This window comes from Lissotriton vulgaris, chromosome 4_1, assembly GCF_964263255.1.
Source record: "Lissotriton vulgaris chromosome 4_1, aLisVul1.2, whole genome shotgun sequence".
Lineage (NCBI taxonomy): Eukaryota > Metazoa > Chordata > Amphibia > Caudata > Salamandridae > Lissotriton > Lissotriton vulgaris.
Window position 1 is genome coordinate 2,048,110,634 of NC_141691.1, and position 24,986 is coordinate 2,048,135,619.

Consider the following 24,986-nt stretch of genomic DNA (forward strand, 5'->3'; position numbering starts at 1 on the left):
TCCCTCATGGGCAATGCCAATGATAGTGTCTCTCAAGGAAAAAGGAGGAATAAATTTATCACCTCTCATGAGAACCCCATTTTCAATTGCCAACTCATCCTGAACTTTAGCATAACTCATCATCTCGCCTGAAAACTTCCTTTGTTCTGGCCATCCTTGTAAAATGTAATTTTTAACTTCAGTTAATTCAATGCTCTTCTCCATTTCTCTCGCCCAGGACTCCTTACTCAAATCAAATTTCTCCCCATACACCAACATAATGTCTTGGGAAGTAAAAGCTACTTCACATTCATCATCATCACAAGGAGCATCACAGGAAGTGTGCAATCTGGACATGCAATCAGCATGAATGTTAGTTTTCCCTTTTACATACACCATCTCAAAGTGGAATGATTGTAGTCTAGAAGCCAATCTGGCAAGACGAGCTGATAAGGTTCGACCTCCACCCGGTGCCATCATGTAAATAAGGGGCTTATGGTTAGTTTTAATAGTGAATTTTGTTCCCCATAGAAAAGTTTTAAAATGTTCAGCTGCCCAAACTGACGCTAATAACTCTCTTTCAATAACTGAATAATGTTTTTCAGCATCCCTCAAAGCCCTTGAAGCATAGGCAATTATCCACTCTTTTCCGCAGTCATTTTGCATGAGCACAGCACCTAACCCCGTGCTACTTGCGTCAACCATGATGGTACACTTTTTCCCCACAACAAAAGGTCTCAAACAAGGTGCATTCACAACGAAGGCTTTCAGATTTTGAAATGCTTCTGTCATTACATCAGACCATAAGAACCTTGCATTTTTCTTTAAAAGTGGTCTAAAAGAATCAACTTTAGAAGAGAAATTTGGAATAAATTTGGCATAAAATTCCATTAGTCCTAAAATGTGTTTCTGTTTATGTCTAATCCCAGCACCACTGATGGAGTGTCCCAGGTATTCCACTTCTTTTTCTCTAATCTTACATTTGTCAAGGCGAAGGGTAAGACCCTTAGAGGACAATGCAGATATAACTTTTCTTAGATTATCATCATGCTCCTCCACATTTTTTCCAAATACAAGAATATCATCTTGAAAGGCGATTGCCCCTGTCAACCCTTCAAGTGTCTCTTTCATTAGCCTTTGAAAAACGGAAGCGGCACTAGCCAATCCAAAAGGCATACGTTTACCGTATTTTCCGGCGTATAAGACGACTTTTTAACCCCTTCAAATGTTTTCAAAAGTCGGGGGTCGTCTTATACGCCGGACACTAAATTTTGATGAGTGGAAGCAACGCTCCACCGACGTGGAACCCTCCAATATGACCTGGGCTCTACTCGCGCGCTCCACTCCCACGTTTACCGGTTACATTAATCAAAAATTGCACATGATTTAGTGCACAGTTACTCACCGGTACAGTCCCGCGTCTTCATCCTAGAGACACAGCGCAGTCCCGCGTCTTCATCCTAGAGACACAGCGGTGTATGCGCTGATCTGGCGCCATAATCCCCACGTTTCACGTTCATCGGAAGTAGAGGAGCGTCACTAGCGCTCAGTTCATGGACATGGAAAGGGGACTTCAGAAGGTTCCAGCCGGCGGAAGTGGGGGTCGTCTTATACGGCGAGTATAGGACGAAACCTACATTTCATCATGAAAAGTAGGGGGTCGTCTTATACGCCGGGTCGTCCTATACGCCGGAAAATACGGTATATCTGAAGAGACCTTCTGGCGAAGTAAAAGCTGTCAAATTTTTGGAATCATCATCCAGGACAACCTGATGATAAGCACTTGCCAAATCAATGCACGAGAAAATCTCAGCACCTCCTAATGTCGAGACCATCTCATGAAGATTCGGCAAGGGATGAGCATCCACCCAGATTGAATTATTTAAGCTGCGAAGATCTACACAGAGCCTCAATTCGCCGTTGGATTTAACCAAAATCACAATCGGGGAAACCCACGGCGAGGACTCAATGGGCTCAATAATATCTTTGTCACACAAATCCTTGAGTAAAACTTTAAGTTAATCCCTATATGTAAGAGGGACGTTCCTAACCCTGTGCCGAACAGGAACAGCACCATCGTTGAGTTTAATAGTATGTTTAAAACCTAGATACTGACCAAGTTTCCCACTAAAAACATTTGAAAATTCAGATTTCAATTTATCAAGCATGAGATCTCGATCAGAATCATTGGTGTTTGCAACGGAGTAAACTGGAGGGTTGGCTCTTGGATCTATCTTAATGCCCAATTGATCCTGGTGTGGCCATCCTAACAATGGCTGCCCAGACTTTGCAACATAGATCTTACCATATGTGGATTCACTAGCAAATGTGATTTTCCCCCAAAAATACCCTACTAATTCAATTTTATGTACAGTATAGCCCCCTGGAGAAATGCCGGATTCAAGTAAAATTTTGTTTGGCCAATTCATTTTTACGATATCTAAACCCAATAACGTATACCATGCACAAGTGTCAACAAAGATATTAATCGTCTTTCCATCTATAATCACGTCACAAGATGGAAATTTACTTACACCTTCACTACCACAAATATTGATAACAGTATTGATGTCATTTTCATTTAGTGAATCATAGTCATCAACACCTTGGACAATATTCACTTTCCTGGTAGTGGATTTGCAAAACTTTGTTAGATGCCCTTCCTTATTGCATTTTAAACACATTCTATCAAGGGCAGGACACGTTTTAGAGTTTGCTAAGTGATTTGAACTTCCGCATCTGAAGCAAATCCATTGAGTGTTGCTCTTCTTATCACTTTTAGTGTACTTAAGTTTTGAATCACTCTTATTGTTAGCAAATTCATTTTTAAAAGTAAAGGGTTTCGTAAATTTCTCTCCTTCTTTGGAACACTAAAAACATCTCCCTTTTCACTTCCTCTTATTTCCTTCACAAACTTCTCAGAATGTTCAATTGACCTTGCAATATCAATGGCTGCATTTAAGGACATATCTGAAGTTGTCCAAAGTCTTTCCTGGACCTTTTTGTTATTTGTTCTCATCAGTATTTGATCTCTTAGCACTTGTTCATAGGTAATGTGTTCAAAATCACAAGTCACAGCAAGTGATCTGAGAGAAGATACAAATTCATCAATTGGTTCGTCTGCAGATTGTTTACGGGAATAGAAAATAAATCTCTCCATGACAATGTTCTTTTTTTTTCCGAATCTAATTTTTAATTGTTCTGCTGCACACTCATACACATCCTTCTCACCAGGATTGGTTAAAGCTGGAAGAGTGACGAATTCTTTTAATCCAATCCCCCCAAGACAGTGTTTTAAAAGTGATAATTTACTCTCAGGTTCGCATTCAGTGCCTTCCATGACCTCAACATAAGCTAAGAACACAGGTTCCCATATTTCCCATTCCATGGGGGGATCACCTTTATTTGCCAAGAACGAAGGAGGAGGAACAATTCCACTCATTTTGAAATATTATAAGTTAATAATACGTTAAGGAAAAGATCCAAAATAATACCTTAAGGTAGAGTTCAGTTGAGAAGCAAACGTGTGGAATAGATTCCAGGAACACGAACTTGAAAAGATAAAAAAAACGATGAAAAAAAGTGAAAAAACGAAATTCACCAATTTAAGATGGCCGCCGTGGAAAATCACTTTCTTTCTAAAGGCAGTGGACCTTGTTTTGAAAGCGTATGACGTGAGACGTAGGCTGAGGAAGTCTCGCGTTGCATTCACGTTCGCGCTGGAGCTCGCGCTGCTGAAGACTCGCGCTGGCTGGAGCTCGAACTGAAGAGACTCGTGCTGAGAATAACTCGCGCTAAGAAAATGTTCGAGGTAAAGAGTTAATTTATATAAATACCTCAGAAGATGAAAGCGAGTGTTTCCTAAGGTTGAATCTGTGAGAGTCCGAAGGTTTCAGCAGCTCCGCAGGTTAAAATAGCTTGAAATTGGGATTTCCTCTTTTTTTTTAATAAATCCGTTGATGAAATCTCCTTCTTAACGAACACATTAAAAGATATAATGTTCTTTTCCCCTCGTCGCCAGTGTAGGAAAGACTCAGGGTCGCAGGAAGTTCGTTGAAGGAAGAGTTTAATGAAGCACGTCTGGAGCAAGTCCAGTCAAAGCAGTTAATGAATACATCATTCCAAACAACACATAACTTACACATTCAAAAGATGCAGTGGCATGTGCACAGAACAGAAAGCGGCTGACACGAGATAACACGAGTCAAACCACGTGCCATCTTGTGTCAGGGACAGTATACAACAGTTGGGAGTCAGGGTTGGGTAGGACGAGTATTAGGCTTGGAGATGGGTTTGGATGAATGTAATGATGAAGGTTGGAATAGGATGGGTGTTAGAGTTGGGTTGGGTTGGGTTGGGTTGGGTTGAAGGTTAGTGTTAGGGTTAGGGTTGGGATTAGGATGAATCTAAAGGCTAGGTTTGGGGTCAGGGTTAGGATGAGTGTGGGGTTGGGGTTAGAGTTGAGGTTGGGTAAGAAAAGCTAGGCTTAGGATAGGGCTTAGGGTTAGGGTTGTGTTAGAGTGAGTGTAAGGGTTCGGGTCAGAGTTGGGGTCGGTTAGGATGAATGTAAAGGTTAAGGTTGGGGTAGGATGAGTATTAGAGTTGGGTTTGAAGTTAGGATGATTGTAAGGGTTAGGTTTGGGTTTAGGCAGCCACAGCCTGTGGAGGTAAGAGTGTTGGGGCTGGGTTGGGGGAGATTTGACAGACCTTGAGGGAAAATTAAATAAATAATTAATTTTCTATCCTCATAGTGTGTCGAAATCCTCCCCACCCAGCCTCACCTACACAGGCGTGGCTGGGTTTAGGATGAGTGTACAGGTTCGAGTTTGGATAAGAGTTAGGATGAGTTTAAAGGTTAGGGTTATATGTGTTTAGAGGTTCGGTTTAAAGTTGGGGTCGGGTAGGATGAGTGTAAAGGTTAGGTTTGGGGTCAGAGTTAAGAAGAGTGTAAGTTTAGTGCTGCGCTGGAATTAGGACAAAGGCCAGGGTTAGGATTGGGGAAGGGTTAGGGTCGAGGCAAGGGTTAGGGTGAGGATTAGGGTTGAGGTGTAAAGGTTTGGGTCAGAGTTGGGATCGGGGTTAGGATGATGTAGAGGTTTATGTTGGGGTTGGGGTGGAATGAGTGTTAGGATTGAGGTTTAGTAAGGCTGAAGGATACAGTGGGAGGTGGGGTTGCGGTTAGGGTAAGTGTAAGGGTTAGATTTAGTATGAGTGTAAATGTTAGGTTTGGGATTGGGATTAGGATAAGTGTAATAGTTAGCATTAGAGCTGGGTTGGCATTATGATGAGTGTAAGGGTTTGGTTTAGAGTTAGGGTAGGATGGTGTAAAGACTGGGGTCTAGGGTTAAGATAAGTGCAAGGGTTCCAGCTGGTGGGGTAAGGGTTGGTGTGGGTATAAAGTAAGGGTTACGGTCGCAGTTAGGATGAGTGCAAGGGTTACAGTTGGTGTTAGGGTTAGGATGAGTGTAAGGGTTAGGGCTGGGGTTAGTATGGGAGTAAATGTAGAGTCTAGGATAAGGGTTAAAGTTGGGATCAGCATTAGAATGAATGTAAGAGTTAGGTTTAGAGTTGAGGTTAGAATGAGCATAAGAGTTAGGGTTGACATTATGATGAGTGTAAGGGTTTGGTTTAGAGTTAGGGTAGGATAGGTGTAATGATTTAGGTCTAGGGTTAGGATGAGTGCATGAGTTACAGCTGCTGTTAGGGCGAAAATGAGTGTACGGGTTAAGTTTAGAGTTGGGGTTAGGATGAGCGTAAGAGATAGGGTTGGGGTGGGGTTAGAGTAAGGGTTACCGTTGAAGTTAGGATGAAGGTAAGGGTTAGGGGTAGGATTAGAGTTGGGATGAGTATAAGGGTTAGGGTCAAGATTAGTATGAGTATAAGGTTAGGGTGGGGCTTGGAGTTTGGATGAGTGGGAATGTTATAGTTAGGGATGGATTTAGGATGTGTGTAGGGGTTTGTGGGTGGGGGATATTGTGGCTTAGTAGACTAATGCGTCCACAGTAGGGGCCAGTGTTCAACTTCATGATCACAGGTTCTAATCCCACCGGACACCCTTAACCTTTAATTCTCCTGAGTTCGATAAAATGAGTACCGTTGAGTTGGGTAACAAGAAACATCTGTTATTCAGTGCCATGATACCCTTGGGTGAATGTGCACTTTACGATTACACATGTTATGTTAGGTTTAGAATTGGGGTGGGGTCGGATGAATGTAAGGGTTAGGTGGGGTTGGGGTAAGAGTAAGTGTAAGAGTTGGGAAGGTATGGGTTATGATTAGGGTAGTGGTTAGGTTTGGGGTCTGGATTAGGATGAGTGTAAGGGTTAGAGTTAGAGTTCGGGTCATGTTAGGATGAATGCTAATGATAGAATTGTGGCTCTGGATTAGGATAAAAGTGATGGTTAGGGTTAGTTTCAGCATTAGGATCAGTGTAAAGGTTAGGGTTGGGTCAGGGTTAGGATGAGTACAAGGGTTAGAGGTAGAGTTGAGGACGGGGTTCGGATGACTGTGAGGGTTAGGGTTTGAGTTGGTGTCGTAGTTAGGATGATTGTAAGGGTTAGGTTTAGGGTTACGTTTAGAGTTGGGGTCGGGTAGGATGAGTGTAAGATTGGGGTCGCGGTAGGATGAATGTAATGCTTAAGGTTGGGATCAGGGTTAGGATGAGGGGTAGGATTAAGCCTGGGATAGGTGTGAGGGTTAAGGTTGAGGTTAGGATGAGTGTAAGGGTTCAGTTTAGATTTGGGGTAGGTATATATTGAGTGGAAGTAAGGGTTGGGGTAGGGGTTGTGATGAGTGTAAGGGTGAGGGTTGGGTAGGGGTTATGATGAGTGTAAGGGTGTGGTTGAGTAGGGGTTATGATGAGTGTAAGGGTGAGGGTTGGGTAGGGGTTATGATGAGTGTAAGGGTGTGGTTGGGTAGGGGTTATGATAAGTGTAAGGGTGAGGGTTGGGTAGGGGTTAGGGTGAAGACAAGGGTTAGGGTTAGGATTAGAGTTGAGGTAGGGGTAAAATTAGTGTAAGGGTTAGGAGACAGGTTTAAAATGAGTGCAAGGGTTACAGTTGGTGTGAGGGTTAGGATGAGTGTAAGGGTTAGACTATGTGAGTATGAGTTTAACCCTTGCATGCTGATGACGGCCGGAGCCGTCATGCACTACGGCGCTCGTGTGCTGATTACGGCTGGGGGCTGTCATGAACCAGCCCATTTGCGATTTTGCCGCACAGGCGCAGAATCCCGGCCGCATGCAAGGGGTTAAGGATTAGGGTTGAGGTTGGGGTGAGGATGAGGATGAGTGTTAGGGTTGGATTCTGATTAGATTGAGTATACGTGTAAAGGCTAGGGTTAGGGTTTAAGTTGAAGTCGGGTCAGGATGAATGTTAACGTAACGCTTAGAGTTGGGATTTTGGTTTGGATGAGTGTAAGGTTTAGGTGTTCAGGGTTAGGATGAACGCAAGGGTTGGGGTTAAGATGAGTATAAGGTTTGGTTTGGGATGGGTTAGGATGAATGTAAAGTTTAGAGTTAGTGTTAGTATGGGTGTAGGGGTTAAGTGTAGAGTTGTGGTCGGTGTTAGATGAGTGTAAGGGTTAGGGTTGGAGTCGAGGATAAGTTTCTTGTAAGGGTTAGGTTTAGAGTTGGAGTTGGGGTGAGTGTAAGGTTTAGAGGTGGGGGTTGGGGTAGGATGAGTGTAAGGGTTAGGAATGATGTTGTGGTTAGGGGTTGGGGTCAGTTTAGGATGAAAGTAACTGTTAGGATTGGTGTTGGGTTCAAGATAATTGTAAGGGTTTGGGCTGGAATTAGGATCAGTGTAGGGGTTAAAGTTGGGGTCCGGACTAGGATAAATGTAAGGGTTAGGTTTGGGTTTGGGGTTAGGATGAGTGTAAGGGTTATAGTTGAGATCGCGATTAGGAAGAGTGTAAGGGTTATAGTTAGAGTTGGGATCAGGGTTATGATGAATGTAAGGGTTAGTGTAAGGGTTAGGGTTGGGACTGAGGTTAGGATGAGTCTAAGGTCTAGCGTTGGAATTGGGGTTAGGGTGAATGTAAAAGTTAGGGATAGAGTTGGGATTGAGGATTGGATATGTACAAGGGTTAAGGGTTGGGAAAAGGGTAGGCTGAGTGCAAGGGTTAGGTGTCCGGGTTAGGATGATTTCAAGGGCTGGGCCTGAGTTACAATTAGTGCATGGTTAAGCTTGGGCCTGGGGTTAGAATGAGGGTAGAGATTACAGTTCGAGTCAGGGTCAGGATGAGTGTAAGGGCTGGATTTAGGGTTGGAGTTAGAATTAGTGTAAGGGTTAGGGTTAGGATGAAGGTAAAAGGGAAGGGGTAGTGGGGACTTTGCTCAGGGGGAACCAAGCACAAAGGGGAGATATAAAAGGCAGTCCATAATTGTGATTCGATAGGGGAACATGGGGTGCTCCTCAATGGGCCAAACAAGAAGGATTTGTGAAATCTGGGGGAATTTGATTAACTCTGTACATCAGGTTCGCATTACAAAAGTGTTATATTGGAATTTAGTTTTCGAGTAAAATCCAGATTTGGACTGGAAAGAAGGCCAAAGGATTGTTGACGGTGCCTGCTGACAAAATGAAGAATTCATCCTGTCTCGCCTTACCAAATCTTATGACCCATCACCTTGGTGACGGTTTTGCTTCAGCAAGAGTCTGAAGGGGTCAATGAGAATTTGGCAGTGGGAAGCCAAATCACAGGGCAGTGAAAGCTCCATCTCCCCAGCCCAGCAGCATCCTGCCTACAAAATTGAAAGTTCCCTCTCTTGTATGCCAATATGGCCGTGACATAGGCAGGAGGGTCAAATAGCGATGTTTAGTGGATGTCCTAAACTGGGGAACCAGGTTGGAGTCTGGTGGGAGACTTAAGCATCCTGTGATTTGGGGCAAATCACTTAATCTCTCTTTGCCTATAACAAATGTGTCCATCTGTAATCCAACTGGTGCTCATGTAAAGTGAACTGATACCTTCGGGTCAAGTTTGTTCTATATAAAGCTGAAAAAAAATTAAAAAGCAGCATTGTTCTTATCAGACCAGGGACACTCGTGAATGATTCCTATGGGACAACGTTCCAGTGAAAAACAACATGATGGCACTTAAGGCCTGGTTTAGAGGAAGTGGTGCTTGAAACTATGTCAAAAGTCTAAGCTGTATAGTAAACAGGAGTTTCTTGTCAACCAACCACTCTCTAATCTCTTGGGTTTTCACTGCAGTTTCCTCTGTATTTAGGGTTTGAAATGAATTACAGACGTGAGGTAGTCCGAAGATTAAAGGATATCCCAAAAGTTAATATGAGTAGAGTCCTTAGTGAAGTCAATGTTCTACTGCACAAATGGGACAATGTGCATCTGACGACTTACGGTGTACCTTGATAAATGATATTTATTTGACTTTTCTCTTCTGTTTGCTAAGGATTTGTTAGATAAGAATCAAGGGAGGTTAGTATCCTTAATTTGGTCTGTAAGGTTAGAGACTAGGTGGGAGGAACCTGAGTAGGAAGCTTGAGAATGGTGGTGTGGGGGGAGCTTTTCTGAATGTACAAATGTATTAATATGCATTCATCTTCAAAATTAGCAAATTGTTATTGGCAGATGATGATGTCACCTGGACGGGGAGGTTTTATGGAGCTTGATAGGTGAATTGGAGCAGGGGGGTTTCTATATAGATTTGGGTCCCACAGGTTTTTTAAAAGGTACTGTTGAAGGTTTTAAAGTCTTTCCTAGTAGTGTGGTTCAAGATAAGGAATTATCTAGGCATCATCTCCCAATTCTTTAAGTCTGGAATAAAACAGTGGGCTCAGTTGAGAGACCTCATCTCACGGGAAGCAATAAAGGCACTGATGGGTGCTGGTTATCCATATTTAAGGTCTGTCAGCTAAACTCATGGTGGGAAACTCAACAGTGGTCGAGGAAAGACCCATGGGAGAATGAGGAAAGATTACAAGATCCTGTCCTATTTTCTGAAGAAGCCACACTATGGGAACTGGTGAATGCAAATGATCTGAAAAAGGCGATACCAGGGAACACACTAATGGACACTTGTGAACACAGGAGCTACATAATTTATGGCAAGTATGCTTGAATCTTGTGTATACAAGTTTTAAGTGTGCGGCACTAAAGAAGAATGACTTCTACACTCTTCAGAGGATTTACTGGACACGGACAACCTATCACAAATAATTCGAGAGAACGTTTCCAGGTGTATGAGATGTGGGGATCCCAGCGCCAATGGCATCCATATATTTGTGACGTGTCTGGTGCCTCAGGACTATTGGAAGGCAGTAAGTGATGTAATGTCACAAATCTTGAGGCGGAGTATGGCGGTAAGCTCATGTTTGGTTTTCCTTAATATTGACGGCCAACTAAGCAAGTCTATTTAGACTAACTTGAATCCGTTTTTTACTTAATGCTTATCACGAGAAGAGAGATTTGCATCAAGTAGTTATCATGTCTTTCTCCTTCAACAAACAAATGGCAGACCTCTGTGGATAAAAAATCTGCAAGTTTAATATAGAGTCACACACATGAGAACGTTTTGTGAAGTGACTATTTGAAATGTAGGGTACCTACTGTCCAATGATTAACCTAGATAACCTGGGGTAACTATGGCAAGGATATGACCTGCTTGGCTGCATCCAACAGAAGTGTATTCGGAGGTTGTGGGCGCTCAGGTACGATAATTATATCTGACGGTGAATGAGCACACAGAAAAAAAGGTAAACTGTGAGAACATAAACTACTCACAAAACTTGAGAAGTGTGACTTCCACAGGAGTTCAATTGGCCACAAATAGAGTTTCTTGAGACAGGCATTGGCACATGTAGATAAAGACAGTTAGTTAATTGACAGAGACCCTTGCACCACCCAAAACTGAATATTAAACGAACATGTTGCCCACACAAGTACTACAAGTATGAGCCTTGCTATGATGCCAAGACTACAGTCAGCTGGACTTAAGCAGGATAAACCCATTGAGTTCACCAATACTATTTCTGTTAAATAATACTCTCAAGTATTTAGGATGTGTTCCAGAGGTAAGAAGGTACAACATTTACCCCATGAATTGTTGGAACCTCTATCATTGGCATCCATCCCTTGACATACTATCATTGTAGACTTCCCACATCAACAGCAAACACTGATTCTAGCATTCTTGTACACATTAACTACCATGGTTCAATTAATCAAATAGTTGCATTGTCCGGTATATCCAATGTTCATGTACTACCCAACATATTTACTCAAAACATAGGCCATTTACATAATATACCTGGTGGATATAAAGATGTGCTCTCAGTATCGACTCACATCTGACCTCAGGATATGATCCAGAAACTGATGTGTTGAATGAAAGTGTTAATAAGAGATGGAGCATTGTTTTTGTTTCTTGGCTCAGCTCAGTGTACAGAGGTGCTATGGAGTACTATTGAATTATATAGTTTGATTGCATCAACAACTGAACACATTGGTGCTATCTGTGACTGAATATATCAAGAGCATCCATAGAAGCTATTAAAAAAATACAAAGGCTCGGAGAGGCTAAGACTATAGACAAAAGTCAAACTGATAAGAAATTATTACCAGCACCTGTGGATACCATAGGGATAGTACCAGATTACAGGTAACCAATGTGGTATCAGGATGTTTTACGTTATGATATCTGACAAGCAATGTAGGGCATCTGGATGGAATGTGCTTGGCTCTGCCTCTACATGGGAGTACACATTCCACCTTTTATGTCTCACACCATAGGCCAGTGCATGCAGGAACCTGAACTACTCCAAATCTGTAACCCCCGGTTATGAAATATCAATTGGAGTATGAATTGCAAAAATGTTGGAATCAGTTTATGTTAGAGGTAAACTTCCCACCACTTTCCCATTTTTTCTGGCTGCTTGGCTGGAACACAAGGCTGCTGGTCTGAAACAAGGTTTAGAAGAGATTGTACGAATTGATTGGTATATGTGTTGTCTTTGTCTTTGTGTTTGTACTACGTCTGTGACATGTTTGTGGCATTTGTTAAATTGTCAAAGAAATATGATAGTACAAAAGGGGTGTTGAGAAGGTGTCTGGAGTAGAACAAATGCAGTAAAGCTTACATGAAAAGCCTTGTTGAGCCTTTGAGATTACAAGTACAAAATGTGATGTGGAGATTAGATATCGTGACACTTGTTTGCCTCAAGGGTTATACCAGAAACACAATACCAACAGTAAATTATAGCCTATACCAGGAAGACTTTGTTGCTGGTTGAACAAATATTCCATCAATATGGGAAAAAATTACAAGGCATTGCTTTGCACCTTTAAAATGTTTAAAACTTTGTTCAGAGACAACATTTCTCTGTGAGGCTTCTCATCAGCTTTTACAAGTGACTTAGGGCCAGATGTAGGTAATCTCAATTTACCTATTCTTAAATACCGAATTTTACCGATTCGGTATTTAAGAATAGATACATGGGATGTAGATAATTTTTCGGTAAAAATTACCGAATCGGTAAGATTTGGTAATTAAGAATCGGTATTTACCGAATTGGTAAACACCGATTCAGTAATTCCCATTCATTCCTATGGGCCTGGAGGCCCATTGAAATGAAAGGGAATTACCGATTCGGTAAATACTGAATCGGTAAATACCGAATCAGTAATAGGGGGAACCCTTTCAAGGGTGGCAGGGTGCCACATTGACACCCTGTTGCACCCCTGAATAGTGCATGGGTGGACATGTGGCACTCATACATGCCCTAAGGACATGTATGTCTGCCACATGGCACTGAATAAAAAGCAAAAAATAGCTTTTTAAAAGGAATTCGTTATTTACCACCAACTAATAGTTGGTGGTAAATAACGAAACCTTAAATGTAAGAAGCACTCACTTGAGTGATCCCTACACTACAGATTCGGTAATTTACCGATTTCTTAAATTACCGATTCGGTAAATTACTGAATCCTGAAATGTGGCCTCCTACATCTGAAAAGCCTAATACCGGTCGGTAACGGCCGAAATTCGGTAATTTCGGCCGTTACCGACCGGTAATAGGCTTCCTACATCTGGCCCTATATGCAATGGGGCCTCTAGAACAATTCTTGGATTACTTCATGACTGATGTCCATGCGGGAGTATCCTGTTGAGATCAGGTATGTGCAGATTAACAAAAGCAGAGTCCAATGTTTGGCAGATCTACACAATTGTACAGCAGCCACTTGTCAATAGAGGGTGAGGCTGATCTTGAAAACATGGAGACTTTTTTTAATGTCTTTATTGAATTTCCAAATGAAAAACCTACAATACAACAGAGATACGCTGCTGTGAAGCAACGCAATAAGAACTACACATAAGCGTGAAAACATAGTCAACAAACGATACCAAAAAAAAGAAAAAGGAAGTGGAAAAGGGTAGGGCAACTAAATTAATGAATCAGATTGTGAGGGGTTGAGGACTGAGGAGATGGGGACAAGAAAATAATGAGAGAGAAGGGAAAGGTGTTAAGACGCGGTGTCATGGTCCAGCGTGCAAAGGTAGTCGCGCAGTGGTTGCCTTAATCGCGCAGTGGTCGCCATTAAAAACATGGAGACATTAACAGTATCCCTGCATAATGAATATGACACTAAGCTTTGCCCATACATGCCCACTATTTATGATGAATTCATGTTTAATGTATGCAAAGGAGGGGGATGAGAACAAGCAGCTGATGACCTGGGTTGGGAGTGCATGGATAAATGATTTTCCCATCCGGTCCGCTGATTGTAAATTTGAGCCAGATAATAAGGGGCTAATTTAATGGCTATTCATACACGTGATTCTGCTGCCATACATTTTTAAAGGAAAGAGTTGGTTATTATCTTTGACCTTCTGCTGATATAGTTCTGTTAAATATCAGAGCCAAATCGGCGATTGCCCCTCCCGCCTATTACTTGACCGCTCACACTACTGGTTTATGTTCAGGGGTAACCCTGCTCCATGTGGCCCCCTTACTGGGGAGTAAACACAGCACAATGCACTCTGTAATGTCACATATAGCACAATCTGGAATATATGGTGTAAGTCTTGCTGTGTATTGATTGCACATTGTCTAATGGTGAAAGAAGAAATAAATATAGTGTTAAAAAATATCAGAGCCAATGAAATGAGGAGGAGGAACAAGAACACTGGGAAGAATGTTGAGCTACTCCAGACCGCTGATATCCTTGAACTTGATGATGAGATGACCGCCCACTGGAAAAGACTGAAGAGGGTGGTGTAGGTTTTGCACTGTACAAATCTTTGGTGCACACGGGCAGTAGGGGGCATGAAGGGATTTTCAAAAAGGGAATTGATAGACATTGAGCACCTGGGGGTTGTGTTGAGAGGACACGTATTACTACTATTTGCAATTCTACAACAGGAATGCAAGATGGCTGTGTCAGACCACTTTAAATATCTGCAATTGGTACACTCTGCGGTGCCACATACTGGAGGGTAAACAAGTGCTTGAATCTTCACCCCTGGAGTATCGGCTCCACTTGGACCCCATGGTAGATAAGGCCATCTCCTTGATCAACTGGAAATTAATTAACAATTCCTCTGACCCCTTGCTGAAGATGCAATAAGCGTGGACGGGAGAAATTGGTCTTATAGAGGAGGAGGATTGGGGTGAGGCACCACAGAGCCCCAGAGAGCTTGCTATACATGCCCGTTTCAGTTTAATCCAGCTGCGTCTACTCCACAGGTCATATTACTCTCAAACACTCCTGCATCGCCTTGGAAGGTGCAACCTTGGTGGACGGTGGGGACTTTTTTCCACATACTCTGGGAATTCAGCCTTATTGGCAGAGAGTGGTGTGAATAATGATCCGAGTCACTGGACTCAACGTGCCGTCAGTTATGCACTTTTTGTGCATAACTGGCGACAAGAAGCGACCCAAATATGAAAAGATATGGGGTGTGTTAGCATTGGGGGTAGCTAAGCGAAACATAGCACAAACCTGGGGGCGTGGCGAGTCAGCCACCATTAAGTGCAGATTGGAAAACCGATCTAGATTGGTGTCAAAGTACTGAACATACGGTGTACCAAAGTCAGGGTTGCCCAAAGAAATGGAAGAAAGTTTGGTATAACTGGTGCACTTCCAGGGGATAGTGATTCTCTCCATCTTCACGATGACCCTCACCTCCGGAATTGGACCTGGGCTACTGTTGGGATTCTGCTTACTGATGTTTATGCCATTACGTTCTCTGTTTACCCTACAGAACACACACAATGTACAATACCTTCTTCTTCTATGATGCCTGTAATGCAAAGTGATCAACCTACTATGCTTGATGTATGCCGAGCAACTGTTCAATAAAAAGATTTAAAAAAATAAAAAAAACTTTGGGGCTTATTCAAGTTCAAGCTGCACTTGAGTGAATGAACCTTTGTCTCGAATGGAGGCTAAAGGTCATTTCATCAACAATCCATCGATGACAGTGAAGCACATTAGACTCCACAATAATGACAGAGAGGAGTATGTTTGCAATACATAAAAGTTTATTAGCAGACTAGCAAAATTACAAACTCAGATCATTCGGGTAGCCACAAATTAATAATCACCTAGTAAAAGCATAGTTCGACATAATCCAAGTAGGTCAAAATAGCAAATAGATATGCAAATCAAATAAACTTCAGTTTACCCTGAAGGGAAATTCCCTAAAGCTAGGCTAAGGATTAAAGTGAGGTCGGGTAAGTTAAGCAGCAGGTGTTAGCAAGTAAAGCCTTGAACGCAGAACCAAATGAAGGTTTATAAGACCTAGAAGAAATAGATTTATTTACAGGACACAGTAAGCGAAAGAGGAAGGTGGTACCCTGCTCAGATAGTGGAGATAGGAGCGCCTGGATGAAGCAACTTAGCAAAGCACAATTAAAGATTCAACTTCTACATTGAGGAACAACTCCCTCCTGTTTCCAAGTGGTGGGCCCAATCTGAATCCAACATTTCTTGATAAAGTGTCACTGCTCCCCTCCTCAGGCATTGCACATGATCTTCAGGAGATATCTCACACAGGATGATACTTTGCGGTCAGGCCGTCCCAGGCGCAGATGTAGAAACGAATCATTCAGTCACAGTGAAACTTGCAACAACAGTAATAGCGCTCAGGGAAACTGAACAATTTTAAAACAATTAACTTTTTCAAACTACGGCAGTTAAGCTCTTGGAACGAGAGAAAGAATATATATGGCTGACTTAAGGTGAATGTTCATTATGAAGTGCTAATTAAACTTAACATAAAATCACACTTTATATATGAATCATTTTAATATGCATTAGCACAGGTGAAAGCAAAACGAAAAACAGTGACAGAGCGTCACCAGGACCAAATGTCGTTCCAAGACTGAAGGCATTACCAAAGTGGGAAATTTTCCTTCAACCCATTTGAACAGTCGCGGTGCTCACCATCTGGAGTTCATGGTTGGTCTGTTATTCAAAAACCTTCCTTGGAATATTCTATTCCACCCAACTTCCATCCTTGCTTCCAATTATTTTACCCTTCTTAAGACCTTGTAGAATGTGGCTAGTGGCCATTTGAGGAAATATTTTGAAGGAAATTATAAGTCAACAACATGTGCAGATGGGATTGCTATCAATGGTAACTTCAGCCCATGATGAATTAAGAATGACGGACCATGGTGATGGTTTTGTTGCATTCGTCCTGTTTCCACCCCATCGTACGTTGGTGGCTCTTGGGTAGGCTTTCGAATATCTGACCTTGCCGTCTTGGAGGTTTGACTTGTGTCATCCCACACAATCAGCTTTTTTTTCCTGTTGGTATTCTTAAATTCTTCTCTCCTTGCCCCATCCCCTCTCCACCTAATTAGAGGAGTCCTATGTTTTCATTTTCTATTTACACCTTCATGATAAGATAATGAATTGGAGGTTGGCAGTAGGAGGTTTGGGTGGCACTTCAAGCCCTGCCTTGTCACATCTGGATGGTGAATGGGTGGAGGATGTTAAATGGTGACCATAGATTCTGTATCCATGTCATGCCCCATCTCTATGGGATTCTGGTGTCTGGCCTGCTGAATTAGATCCCTACCAATGCCCAGTCAAGCGGTGAAAAAGAAGGTATCAAACTCAACCATGGGGTTACCTTAAAACCTTAAAGTAATCACGTTTTTAATAATATGCTTTTTTGAGCTTCCGGTACTAAGGAGACTCTTCCAGGATTTTTCCTTCCCGCACAAACTCATCATATCAAATGTATGCATTTATTTAGTCTTGATTTAATTAGTACAAAACAGTTTAGATGGCTCTTCCTAAAAAACCCTTTCCACAGCCTGAATGAATCCAAATTTATGTTGCCAAATTTCTTCTTAATGTTATCCCTTGTGATCTGATCGGCCCTGCAATGGCTTCCAATGCAAGAGCAGCTAAAGAATAAGTCCCTTTGTCCAGTCCATGACAGGGCATTTATTAAGCCCCATCCTAAATTCCTCACTATACTTATCATACTTCCAATGCCTTGCATTATTTACGCTTCGCTGCCAGTGAGTCGGGCGTGTGGAAGATCCCTTTATGTGCCAGTGACCTCCTTGTGGAATTCCACTCCTCCTTCAATTTGGGTGGTTTTCTGAACGAGAACATTTCATTCTCTTTTCAGAACTTGGTAGTATCTATAAAGATGTCTATTGGGTCTCTAACTATGTTCTACAGAGCCAAGAAGTCTTCATGTGTATGTTATAGTTAAAACAAAACACCCAAACAACAAATGCAGTATGCAAAGCTGTTCTGGCTAAATGTGTTATATATAACACTGCCGCACTAAGCAACAAGGCTGGTGCTCTGGCAAAAAACACACAACACACAACATAAAGTGATATCATGCAGTCCTAGTGTGTAGTGTAGTTCCTATATTCCCAATAGGCTCTGCGCATTGGAATAACATAAACGGCAGTTTAGACGTAGGACTGAGGTCGACTAAGACTAGAGTGCAGAGAAATAGAGAGACGGGCGTTTTCAATAAAAGGTGTTATTTATTGAGCAGTCTTCTTTCTTTCTCATGCAAGAGAAGTGAATTGCCATAATTGCAATACTTTTCATAAAGTAAAGTGCGTACAGTAAAAGGAGTATTATGAAATAATACTGTAAAAGCATTTATAGGGTTTCTGAGCCATATGATACTTAAAATGGATAAAATATATACAATTACATACAATGATAAAAGTTGACTAAACGTACTCAACTGGTGCTTCTAAAATACGCCTACCCCAGTGTACCTAACCTAAGCCTAGTACGTGGGAAGGAGTAAGTGAGCTGCAGTTTAAGTTAAGTTAGTTTTGCCAAGAATCTGAATCAAGAATTCTCTAAGGATCTAATCAGCTCCTTACCTTGGTTTTAGAATGAAGGAGATCTTGTATCTCGTTCTCAGGACTCGAACTCCCAGCAACCCGCAAGGGTGACTGGAAACCCTGGGAGCTGGATTTCTCGGCAGGAGAAAAGACAGCGTCTCTCTCAGTGCGTCAAATGGGAGGGTCGGCTTCCTTAGGCACTCGCATCAGCTGGGCTTTGGGTAAGTAGATAGGTGCACCAAACCACCGTGTGTTGCTTAAGGCAAATGCTGGTATATTTATACCTGGAAGGTGCCGAGTTTGATGTAAGGTTGGACATAAGACGTCACTAAGAACTGTCACTAAGAACTGGCAGTTCTTTCAGGACTCTCAGGAGTTCTAGGAAAAATCAAAACAAAAGCAGGGGGAATTCCTGGGATGCTGGAAGTTTGGTTTGTTTAAAGAACGTGTTGTACTTTCTAGGAGTCTAGGGAAGTTGCCTTGCTAAATATGGATATGATTCTTATGCCTTTATAAGGATATGATTTGTTATAACCACATAAGGGCATAAATCTGGAATATTTAATTAGGGTCCTACGTACGTTCACAACACCCACTCCACGTATAATTTCCATCATTACTAAATACTAAGCAATATATAAACATATAAGTATGCATGTGTTTTCCAGCCCACCCCAAAATACATCAAATGCATTTGAAATGGTATAGATGCACGTAAATGAGTATTATACTGTACGCTTTCAAGCAGTGGTATCATTCAGATAAAATGCTGTTCATTTAGAATGTTGACTGAATGAATGTATTTATTTATTTATTTAAGTAGCTTATAGAGGGCACGGCTACCCCCGAAGGCTAGGACGGAAGGCTCAGTAAAGTAGTGAAAAAAAGATCAAAACTAAGTTCAGGCCCTGGAGAACAGCCACGTTTTTGATTTACCGCGAAAAAGGGATTCAGAGGGGCTGAACCTGAGATCAAGTGGGAGGCTGTTCCAGAGTTTGGCAGTCATTACGCCAAACCCTCTGCCGCCCATTCTGGATCGTCGGAAGCGTGGCACAAACAGAAGGCGTAAACTGTTAGCACTCAGAGATCTAACGATTGAGACACTACCACTCGCTTTTTTAAGTATCCTGGACCAAGACCATTAAGAGCACGAAAAGCGAGGGTCAGAATCTTGAATTGGATGCGGCATGCGATGGGAAGCCAGTGTAGCTTCTTGCAGTAGGAAGCAACCGACTGCCGATAAGGGATATTGCCAATCAGTCTTGCCGCCGCATTCTGCACAATCTGCAGACGTTCAATCAGATATTGAGGGGCACCGGCGTACAGACTGGGTGGCATAATCCAGGTGTGATGTAATGAGGGCCTGAATGATGGTTCTGCGGGTATCTAGAGGGAGGTATGGAAAAATCTTTTTGATCATACGAAGTTTCACAAAACAGGCTGATGTGACCTTATTAATTTGGGCTTTACAGGAGAGGGCATCATTAAACTGGAAGCCTAGGTTGCGTGCTGATTGGACAGGAGTGGGCGGAGGGTTAAGCACTGTAGGCCACCACAGACTAGGAGACAGCGGAGTTTTCTGGTTAAAAAATAAGACCTCTGTCTTATCGGTGTTAAGCCGAAGGTGGTTGGTGGTCATCCAAGCACAAATATTGTCCAAGCAATGGCGGAAGTTGGCAAAGGTGGAGTCAGAGTGATCTCTAAAAGAAAACACCAGCTGAGTGTCATCAGCATAGGAGATCACAAATGAATTGAATCACGAAAATTACATTCATGAAATGGCCCTTAATACAGAAGAAAAAGGTCGAGACCATTTCATCACATATTTATACAAGATTGTACATGTACTAGAGGCTGATTCAAAATATTGTCTCTAGAGTCTCTAAAAATAGTAACTCCACTCAAGTTCACCTCACTCCCCCTGACCCTATTCCTAACCCTATTCTGCCTCTAGCATCTCCAGAACGTCTGTCAAACTTTCCTTCCCTCTCCCATGAAGGCTTACATGCTCTTCTACATAATATCAAATCTGGCTTCCCCCTCCTCCCCTGCCCCTCAAAACTCTGAAAGACTGCAGAGAAGTCCTTCTCCCCCCTTACCTGGAGGTCGTGAATTTGGCAATTTCAAATGGTGTCTTCCCTGAATCTTGGAAGCTGGCTATTGTAAAGCCCTTATTGAAGAAGCCCACCCTAGACCCTGGCACTCTCAAAAACTTTTGTACCTTATCCCTTTTGCCTGCCCCAGCCAAAATGCTTGAGACACACCTCAACCACCACCTCAGCGCCTTTCTGGACAAAGCTAGCCTGCTTGACTCTTCACAGCATGATTTTCGAAAGGCGCACAGCACCGAGTCAGCCCTTACAGTGGTAGTCAACAACATCCGAGCTAAGGTCGACAGAGGTCCTCCTACCATCCTGATCCTGCTCGACCTTACAGCTGCGTTTGACACCCTGTCCCCTACCATCTTGTCTAGGCGGCTCGGTAAAATGGGAGTGACTTCCTTTCCTCTGCCAAGCTTTTGCACTGTGGGGTCCCGCAGGGCTCATCCTTGAGCCCTACGTTGTTTAACGTATATGTGACTCCTCTTGCAAAGCTTGTTAGATCTTTTGTCCTGTGGTGGAGTGGTGTGGCTCACTGGTTAGAGGCGGCAGACCCGGAAGCAGAGAACGGCCCGGGACCAGGGTTCAATTCCCGACGCGGCAGGGTCGTGGACCAGGGTCGATAATTCTCGCCTCGTGCCTACTCTAACCAGGGGCAACAGGGTCAGAGCTACGTTCTTCTCCATGGCTTTTGTAGTTCGGACTGCATTGTTCCCATGGGGCAACAGGGTCAGAGCTGATTTGCATATCGCCATTGTCTAACCCAGGGTGGTGTGAAGTGCAAAAAAACGATGGATTTGAGCCCAGATCTTTTGACTGGGGGAATGTGTGACACTGATCCACATACGGTCCATCACTTGTTGTTTTTGCAATTGCCGCCCTAAGTGCGCTGGGGATGCCCAGACGTGGGTCCCAGGCACTCCACACCACTTGGAGTCAAGCTAGCCGGGCTGATGAGAGGTGTTACCTCGAAACCGGTCCGGTCCTCGGATGCTTGATTCCGTTCTGGGAAGGACATGGCTTTTGTAGTTCGGACTGGACTGTTCCCATGGGGCAACAGGGTCAGAGCTGATTTGCATTTATTTATTTATTTTTGATATTTGTAGAGCGCATGCAAAGGCCCGTGGGCGTCTCGGCGCTAAGTATCTGAATATTTACCCTGAGGAAGCTATAGATGGTCTATTGATTAAAAAGCCAGGTCTTGAGTTGTTTACGAAAAGACCATAAAGATGGACTAATCGTTGGTGGCAGAGTGTTCCACAACTTGGGGGCTGATACCAGGAATCTTCTATCGCCCCATGAGACCGTTTTTGTTCGGGGTATAACAAGATCTCCTGAACAAGATGAACGTAGTGTTCTGAGCGGACGATAAGGAGTCAGATTGCGGATGAGATGTGCTGGTCCTTGGTTGTGCAACGCTTTATACACAATGCACAGGTTCTTGAACTTTATCCTGTTTTTAATGGATAACCAATGCAGCTCTTTGATGGTTTTGGAGGCAGAGTGATGTTTAGGGATATTTCCCAAAAGCCTCGCAGCAGAGTTTTGTATTGTTTGTAATTTATTCAAGACTCCTTCCTGTGCATTGAGGAACAGGGCATTGCAGTAGTCCAAGGTGGACAGCACAAGGGAGGTGACAACGGTTTTACCAGCTTTATCAGGTAGAAAAGGGAGGATTTTTTTGATAAGTTTCAGTTTGTAATCGCCATTGTCTTACCCAGGGTGGTGTGGAGTGCAAAAAAACGATGGATTTGGGCCCAGATCTTTTGACTGGGGGAATGTGTGACATTGATCCACATTCGGTCCATCACTTGTTCTTTTTGCAATTGCCGCCCAAAGTGCGCTGGGGATGCCCAGACGTGGGTCCCAGGCACTCCACACCACTTGGAGTCAAGCTAGCCGGGCTGATGAGAGGTGTTACCTCGAAACCGGTCCGGTCCTCGGATGCTTGATTCCGTTCTGGGAAGGACATGGCTTTTGTAGTTCGGACTGGACTGTTCCCATGGGGCAACAGGGTCAGAGCTGATTTGCATATCGCCATTGTCTAACCCAGGGTGGTGTGGAGTGCAAAAAAACCATGGATTTGGGCCCAGATCTTTTGACTGGGGGAATGTGTGACATTGATCCACATTCGGTCCATCACTTGTTGTTTTTGCAATTGCCGCCCAAAGTGCGCTGGGGATGCCCAGACGTGGGTCCCAGGCACTCCACACCACTTGGAGTCAAGCTAGCCGGGCTGATGAGAGGTGTTACCTCGAAACCGGTCCGGTCCTCGGATGCTTGATTCCGTTCTGGGAAGGACATGGCTTTTGTAGTTCGGACTGGACTGTTCCCATGGGGCAACAGGGTCAGAGCTGATTTGCATATCGCCATTGTCTAACCCAGGGTGGTGTGGAGTGCAAAAAAACGATGGATTTGGGCCCAGATCTTTTGACTGGGGGAATGTGTGACATTGATCCACATTCGGTCCATCACTTGTTGTTTTTGCAATTGCCGCCCAAAGTGCGCTGGGGATGCCCAGACGTGGGTCCCAGGCACTCCACACCACTTGGAGTCAAGCTAGCGGGGCTGATGAGAGGTGTTACCTCGAAACCGGTCCGGTCCTCGGATGCTTGATTCCATTCTGGGAAGGACATGGCTTTTGTAGTTCGGACTGGACTGTTCCCATGGGGCAACAGGGTCAGAGCTGATTTGTATATCGCCATTGTCTAACCCAGGGTGGTGTGGAGTGCAAAAAAACGATGGATTTGGGCCCAGATCTTTTGACTGGGGGGATGTGTGACATTGATCCACATTCGGTCCATCACCTGTTTTGTTTGTCATATGGCTCAGAAACCATATAAAGGCTTTTACAGTATTATTTAATAATACTCCTTTTACCGTACACACTTTACTTTATGATAAGTATTGCAATTGTGGCAATTCACTTCTCTTGCATGAGAAAGAAGACTGCTCTATAAATAACAACTTTTATTGAAAATGCCCGTCTCTCTATTTCTCTGCACTCTGTTGAAACTAAGCATGCACGATTGACAGAGTGAAATAGCTATCTATTGTTTTCACACGACTCTGGAGATATACTCCTTATTCTGGAGGGAGCAAAGTTGTCATGTTTATGTGGTTGTCAGAAACTAATCCCTTCTTGTCAAATCAGGAAAGTTAACTCCTTCCTGTTCATTCGAGAAAGTTTCTAGTGACCTCTGAGCTAGCTGGCATGCCTAATTAAGTCTAACATATTCAGTAGAGACCTAGTCGACCTCAGTCCTACGTCTAAACTGCCTTTTATGTTATTCCAATGCGCAGAGCCTATTGGGAATATAGGAACTACACTACTTTACTTAAAGAAGGTGCTGACTTGCGAGATTTCATAATGAGACCTCGCAAACAGCGTCAAAAACGTTTCATATACGCTGGTATATACGCAGGGGATATCATCGTGGGGGCTCACCTGTGGCAATCCGCCACTCCCAACGGCCCAAACTGCTGCCTGCCTGTTTGTCTCCCTCCCGCCGCCGCACACTCAACCCATAGCGGCCGCTGTGTGGAGGGGGACGCGGACCGGACAACTACAATCCCCAGACTCCCCTGCGGCGGAGGTCGCCGAAGCCCGCATTCCTCGCGCCAGGAGTCGCATAAGTAGCACCATACCATCGGTGGAGCAGGGGGATATCATCGTGGGGGCTCACCTGTGGCAATCCGCCACTCCCAACGACCCAAACTGCTGCCTGCCTGTTTGTCTCCCTCCCGCTGCCGCATACTCAACCCATAGCGGCCACTGTGTGGAGGGGGACGCGGACCGGACAACTACAATCCCCAGACTCCCCTGCCGCGGAAGACGCCGAAGCCCGCATTCCTCGTGCCAGGGGGCGCATAAGTAGCACCATACCACCCGCGTCGCGGTTTCGCGCGCGGATCGCGCTTTCAGGACTCTCAGGAGTTCTAGGTAAAAGAAAAACAAAAGAAGGGGGAATTCCTGGGCTGCTGGAGGTTTGTTTTGTTTAAAGAAGGCGTTGTACTTTCTAGGAGTCTAGGGAAGTAGCCTTGCCATATTTGGACTGCATTGGCTATGACTAAATATGGATATGATTCTTTTGCCTTTATAAGGATATGATTTGTTATAACCACATAAGGGCATACATCGGAAATATTTAATTGGGTCCTAGATACGTTCACAACAAGTGTAGTGATCTGCAACAGAATCCTTGCATTAAAACACTCAAACTATGCTGCTGAGGTGAGAGGTACTAATACTGCTGTTGTGGAGACAAGATAGGTTTTCAAAATACATTTACGCCAAACAGCCTATTATCTTATGGACAAGATGAATTCCTAGCCCAACCCCAGTCCTGCAGCTCCCTGTGGCCTCAAGTTTGTGTTTGATACTGTCACCCATTCCACACTTGAGGGTTGATCCCATACAGTTATAGGGTAAAAAACAAAACTAGAAGTTCCAGTTCACCGCATGCTGGTGGCTACAAAGGTATTATGATCATAAAGCTTTTCAGACTATAATTTTGCTAGGATAGGCAGCAGAACCTGAGATTCATATACCAAAGGCCATTTCTACTCTATAAAGTAGTAACTGGCTCCACCAGTTGCCCTTTTTC